Source organism: Melanerpes formicivorus, unplaced genomic scaffold, assembly GCF_026170545.1.
Source record: "Melanerpes formicivorus ecotype bairdi unplaced genomic scaffold, bMelFor1.0.p_v2 SCAF_81, whole genome shotgun sequence".
Lineage (NCBI taxonomy): Eukaryota > Metazoa > Chordata > Aves > Piciformes > Picidae > Melanerpes > Melanerpes formicivorus.
The window spans coordinates 169074-175073 of NW_027142433.1; the positions used below are offsets into that span (position 1 = coordinate 169074).

At 52.2% G+C, this 6000-nt stretch overlaps 1 long non-coding RNA gene across 1 annotated transcript; it reads right to left on the reverse strand.

The window, feature by feature from the left end:
- Positions 1 to 299: 299 nt before the first annotated feature.
- LOC137454508 (uncharacterized) lies at positions 300 to 4278 on the reverse strand. Its single transcript, XR_010990618.1, has 3 exons — positions 3873 to 4278; positions 3170 to 3271; positions 300 to 940 (listed from the first exon to the last, which is right to left on the reverse strand). It is a non-coding gene; the product is annotated as an uncharacterized lncRNA (long non-coding RNA).
- Between the last annotated feature and the right edge of the window lie 1722 nt (positions 4279 to 6000).

Below are 6000 nucleotides of genomic sequence, written 5' to 3' on the forward strand. Positions count from 1 at the left end.
TCGGAGAATTTTCAGCACTTTAGGGGGGGGCCCCCAGCCCTCGCTCACCTGCTCCTCTGCTGCAGCAGCCCCCTGCCCCACGTGGCAGAACCAGCCCACCCACAATCCCCCCACTCCCTTTGATTCGCCCCCAGAAAGGCACAAAATAAAGCAAACTGCCCAGCCAGCACCTCCTGCCTTTCACAGCAAGGACTGAACATTGCAGCTTTGGCCAAGACTATCAGCCCAAAGGAAGGCCTGGCCCCTGAGGAGCTAAATGCAAGTGAACTGTCTGACACCACCACAGTCCTGTGAATGTTGCAAAGCAGTAGTGCATGCAGTATAATAATTCGAAAGTTAAGGGCTGCTCAAGCTTTACACAAAGTATCCTATTCAGTTTTGGGTTCCACTTAACACAAAGTACAAGTATAAAAGGTCAGAGGGAAAGCCAACTCTACCTCTGAACTACAGCAAGAAATACTGGAATCAAGGGGCCCTTTCTTCTGCTACTAATAGATGAAGAGAACATGAAAACTGATGGGCTAAACCAACAGGGCAAGATTAGAATAACTAGTAGAGAGAACGGAAGATACAAAGCTTCAACTACATCTGTTTAGCAACGACTCCTACCAGATAACTTCCATGCCATAACTTTACTGAATTCAAACAAGCCAGCTGGCGAAGCGTCTCGCTTACAGGCGGCCGACGAGGACACGCGCAGAAGGAAGAGGCGAGGGAACAAGTCCTGAGCTTTGCTGCAGGCTGTCCTGCGGCTTCCCCTACCGACTCTTTCCCGTACACCACCGCAGAATGAGTTGGGTGAATTTTGTCTCAAACCCATTAAACCCTTTGGTGGTTTCAGCTTCCCGAGGATGTGTCGGCACAAGTCCTTGTCGGGGCACCGCAAACAGGGAGAGACAAAGCTCCGAGATCCAGGAAGAGGACGGCTGAGCAGACACTTCTAAAAGAGAGAAACTTCATCAGCTGAACCTCACACTTCTCCCAGCTTTGCAACAGCAAAGAACTTTGTGAACAACACAGTGGTGCTCCTAAGGAGGTCACCAGCTTGCAAGTTACAGGAGAAATAAAAACCTTTTTATTACAGAAGCACTGGCAAAAATTTACGGACAGGAACAGCAGACGAGGAAATTCTGCAATTGAGCTAACGATAGACATCAGGCCTAGGATCTGGCTACCCTGACAAAGGATGCCAACAGGACAGAGTGAGGCCTCAGCAGCACTCCCAAAAAGCCCCACAGAGAGCCACAGGCTCTGGCCCGTGCCCCACCTACGGGTCGGCCCTCCTGGCAGCAGCGCAACACCACCTCTTCAGGAGCCCAGGGACTGACCTCAGCCCCCTAAGGGCCAGGCAAGGTTGGTTCCTGTCAGCTGCCTAAAGCAGCCTCCCCAGCCCTGCTTACAGGGACCTTGGGCTGCTGCTGGGGACAGAAGGGGGAATGGAGGGCTCCACAACTCGTCACACAGACCCCGAGTACAGGGCTGTTAAGCTGACAGGGTGCCAAGGGAACAGGCTGCCATGAAGGCAGAGACCCAGGCCCTGAACTACAGGGTGGGTCACCTTGCCGCAGCAACACGACCCAGCGGCTTCGCTGTGTCCGACGAATAAAAGGAGGAAGTTCCACAGGAACAGAAGGGAAAACCTTTTCACTGTGTGTGCCAGAGCCCTGGAGCAGGCTGCCCAGAGAGTTAGTGGAGTCTCTGGAGACATTCAAAACCTGCCCCAGGTGATCCTGCACTGGCACAGGGGTTGGACCGGATGCTATTTTGGGGTCCCTTCCAACCCCTAACACTCAGTGATTCTGTGATTAGCTATGCTGGTGACAGAGTCTCACTGAGTGGTCTTTAAAATGTTTTTCTTTTCTTTCAGCCTAGGAGTTTCATATTTAAATAGACCTTCTGCTCTGTCTTCCCCCTTCCTTCTTCCATCTTGCGTCTAAAAACTAGGAGAGCTCGATGAGGTGTATCCTGGGCGTCCCAACGTAACACATCTCAATTGCATACATGGATTTTGTAATCTTTTGCCCCATTGCTTGCACAGGGTGGATTAAGTTCATTACTTAGAGCTTGTCAGGACAGCTGTTGAAGTGTCCTGTGCAATGCAGGAGGAGTTGAATCCCATAGGAAACCACATTACTGTGCTTTGTCAGCCTGGTTATGGTCAGAAACCTCCTTCATTTTTTTTTCTCTTAAACAGATATATCACATGAGTCCCCAGAATTAATTTGCCTCTTCTCATAATTATTTCTTTAAAACTGTCTTAGAAGTGTCACTGTCCTTCCCTCTCCCTCTCTCTAGATACTGGCCTCCTGAGCCCATGGCAGACTTGCACAGAGCTACTGCGAGCACCACTCTGCACGGCCTCTGGGGGGCTTTCAAGCACAGGCACCCCTGGAGAATCCAAACCTAACCTTGCAGCTGGCCTTAGAGCTCCTCTTTGGAAAACTGTCGCTGCCAGGGCCCACAAACCCAACATCCTCTGTCAGCAACCTGGATGTAAGAGCTGAAAAGTGTCAACAGAAATTGTACTTGGACAGCTCAGGAAGATCCTTCAATGAAAGAGCTGGCTCCTCCTGAAGGGCAAGTATGAATGGAGCTCTCAAAGTACCACACTTCAGAGCCTCCTGCTTGCTAGCACTAAGACAATTGTTCATGTAGAACGACTGGCCACTCACTTCAACAAACCCCACAGAACTGGCTCCTATCAACTCTCCAGAAGACACTGCTGCACTAGCTTGGCTGCCTGACCGGCTCAGTTCAGGTGGCTTAGGATCTCACAGAGGGTACCACAAGAACTGAGGGGACTGCAGTCTTTGCAGCTTCAGCTTTCCTTCTCTGCTACTTCTTTTTTCAGATGGATTTTTTTTCAAAGGGACTGCTGGACAGCAGAACAGGATGGATGGCCAGGCCCCAAGAGCGGTGGGGAACAGAGTTAAACCCAGCCGGTGGCCGGCCGGGCACAAGTGGTGTTCCCCAGGACACCCCTTGTGAGAGAGTGAGTCCAGAGAAGGGCCACAAAGCTGGTGAGGGGTCTGGATAACAAGTCTTATGAGGAGTGGCTGAAGGAACTGGGACTGTTTAATCTGCAGAAGAGGAAGCTAAGGGAATTATGGTGTGGTCTGGCTTCAGCTCTCAACTACTTCCACGTTGAACAAGGACAGCTTGTACTCACAGAAGGCACTGGCTGCTTGGGTTCAAGGTTCCTGTAGAGCTCAGGTCTCTGAGACTTCTGAACAGCTGTGCTTAGCCCAAAATCAGACAGTTTCACATCACCCTGGGAAAAAAAAAAATCCAAGAAAAGAATTCAGAAAGATTGTGCTTGAGCAAAAGAAAAGGTTTAACCGCTGCACAGCCTCCTGAGCCCATGGCAGGCTTGCAGAGCTACTGTGAGCACCACTCTGCGCGGCCTCTGGGGGGTTTCAAGCACAGGCACTCCAGGAGACTGCAGGCACTCCACAGAGACTCCAAAACCTCACTGAGAACCCCCCAACTCCTTCAGGACCCCCACAGATTCCCCAACTTAGATGCCCACAAAACCCCTTTGGAGGCACCCAAACCCCCCATCTGATACGCCCAGCTCCGTTTTAGGTACCCCCAGACGCTTCTAATGTCCCCAGACCCGCTGGTGGACCAGCCCAGAACCCCCTGACACTATCCCAGACCCTTTCAGGGGGCTCCACACCCCTTCTAGATGCCCACAAAACCCCTTCACACGCCAAAAGAAACCTTTACCTGCCTCCAAACCCCATTTGGGGCCCACTCAGACCCCTTAGCAGCGGGTGGCAGCAACCAAGTCTGTTGCTCTCACCAATTAAACCCTTTGGTGCTCTCAGCTCTCTGACCCTGTGTCAGTGCAAGTCCTTGTCGGCCGGTACCTTTGTCCTGATCCAGGCGGAGAGAGAACTGCCAGGAACACAGCTTCGCCGCTCCGCTTGCGGCACGCCTGCTGCCGAGGGCAGCCTCGTCCGCAGCCTGCCCGAGAGGAACACGGCCCCCGGGGCCGGGGGACAAACAAAAGCCTTCCACAAAGGAAACAAGGGAAGTCTCTTGGCCACTCTTCACGTGCCGAGTGCGATTGTCATGTGGAACACACCGCGGCATCTGGAATGAGTTTAAGTCCAGGTCTATGGCAGCACAGAGGTTCCTGGAATATCCCGGTACATCGATCCACAGGAGGTTGTCTTTCGGTCCCCAGTCTGATGCTTTGCAGCACAGCCATCACATCATTTCTCTCGAGTGCTTTGAACTGACAATTCATACAGGAGAATAAACCCAAACAGGAGTAAGCAGGTTGGAAAAGAACTTTGATCATCACCGGGCCCAGCAAGAGGACACAGTCTCAGGCTGCACCAGGGGAGGTTTAGGCTAGAGGTTAGGAAGAGGTTCTGCACAGAGAGAGTGATGGCCCATTGGAATGGGCTGCCCAGGGAGGTGGTGGAGTCACCATCTTTGGAGGTGTTCAGGAGGAGACTGGATAGGGTGCTTGGTTGCATGGTTTAGTTGATTAGGTGGTGTTGGATGATAGGTTGGACACGATGATCTTGAAGGTCTCTTCCAACTCGGTCTGGTCTATTCTTTTCTATTCCGTTCCATTCCATACCATTCCATTCCAACACCATCTAATCAACTAAACCATGGCACTGAGTGCCTCATCCAGTCTCTTTCTAAACACTTCCAGTGATGGTGACTCCCTGGGCACCACCTCACTGAGCAGCACATTCCAAAGGCCAATCTCTCTTTCAACCTGCTCTATTCTATTCTATGAAGACCTTCTTCCTAACATCCAGCCTAAACCTCCCCTGGCACAGCTTGAGACTGTGTCCTCTTGCTCTGGTGCTGCTTGCCTGGGAGAAGAGACCAACCCCCACCTGGCTACAACCAGAACTGAGGGGACTGCAGTCTTTGCAGCTTCAGCTTTCCTTCTCTGCTACTTCTTTTTTCAGATGGATTTTTTTTCAAAGGGACTGCTGGACAGCAGAACAGGATGGATGGCCAGGCCCCAAGAGCGGTGGGGAACAGAGTTAAACCCAGCCGGTGGCCGGCCGGGCACAAGTGGTGTTCCCCAGGACACCCCTTGTGAGAGAGTGAGTCCAGAGAAGGGCCACAAAGCTGGTGAGGGGTCTGGATAACAAGTCTTATGAGGAGTGGCTGAGGGAACTGGGACTGTTTAATCTGCAGAAGAGGAAGCTGAGGGAATTATGGTGTGGTCTGGCTTCAGCTCTCAACTACTTCCACGTTGAGCAAGGACAGCTTGTACTCACAGAAGGCACTGGCTGCTTGGGTTCAAGGTTCCTGCAGAGCTCAGGCTATCTCTCTTCATTAGTGAGGTCGTCCTGTCACCTAGGCAGAGAGATGAAAATGCAGCTATGAAATTAGACCACTGGAATCGTGAGAGTCGTTCTGTGTGCGACTCCAGGAGAATCCAAACCTAACCTTGGAGCTGCCCTGAAGAGCTCCTCTTTGGAAAGCTCTCGCTGCCGGGCCCCACAAACCCCACACCCTCTGTCAGCAAACCGGATGTACGAGCTGAAGGGTGTCGACAGAAACTGTACATGGACAGCTCAGGAAGATCCTGCCAGTCCCAGCACACCAGACCTGGAATGATCAAAGAAAGTCCGTTAACATCTCTCTGTGTGTCTGCTCATAGCTTGACGAGAACCCCCCAACTCCTTCAGGACCCCCCCAGATTCCCCAACTTAGATGCCCACAAAACCCCTTTGGAGGCACCCAAACCCCCCATCTCATACGCCCAGCTCCATTTTAGGTACCCCCAGACGCTTCTAATGTCCCCAGACCCGCTGGTAGACCAGCCCAGAACCCCCTGACACTATCCCAGACCCTTTCAGGGGGCTCCACACCCCTTCTAGATGCCCACAAAACCCCTTCACACGCCAAAAGAAACCTTTACCTGCCTCCAAACCCCATTTGGGGGCCACTCAGACCCCTTAGCAGCGGGTGGCAGCAACCAAGTCTGTTGCTCTCACCAATGAAACCAGGATGTTA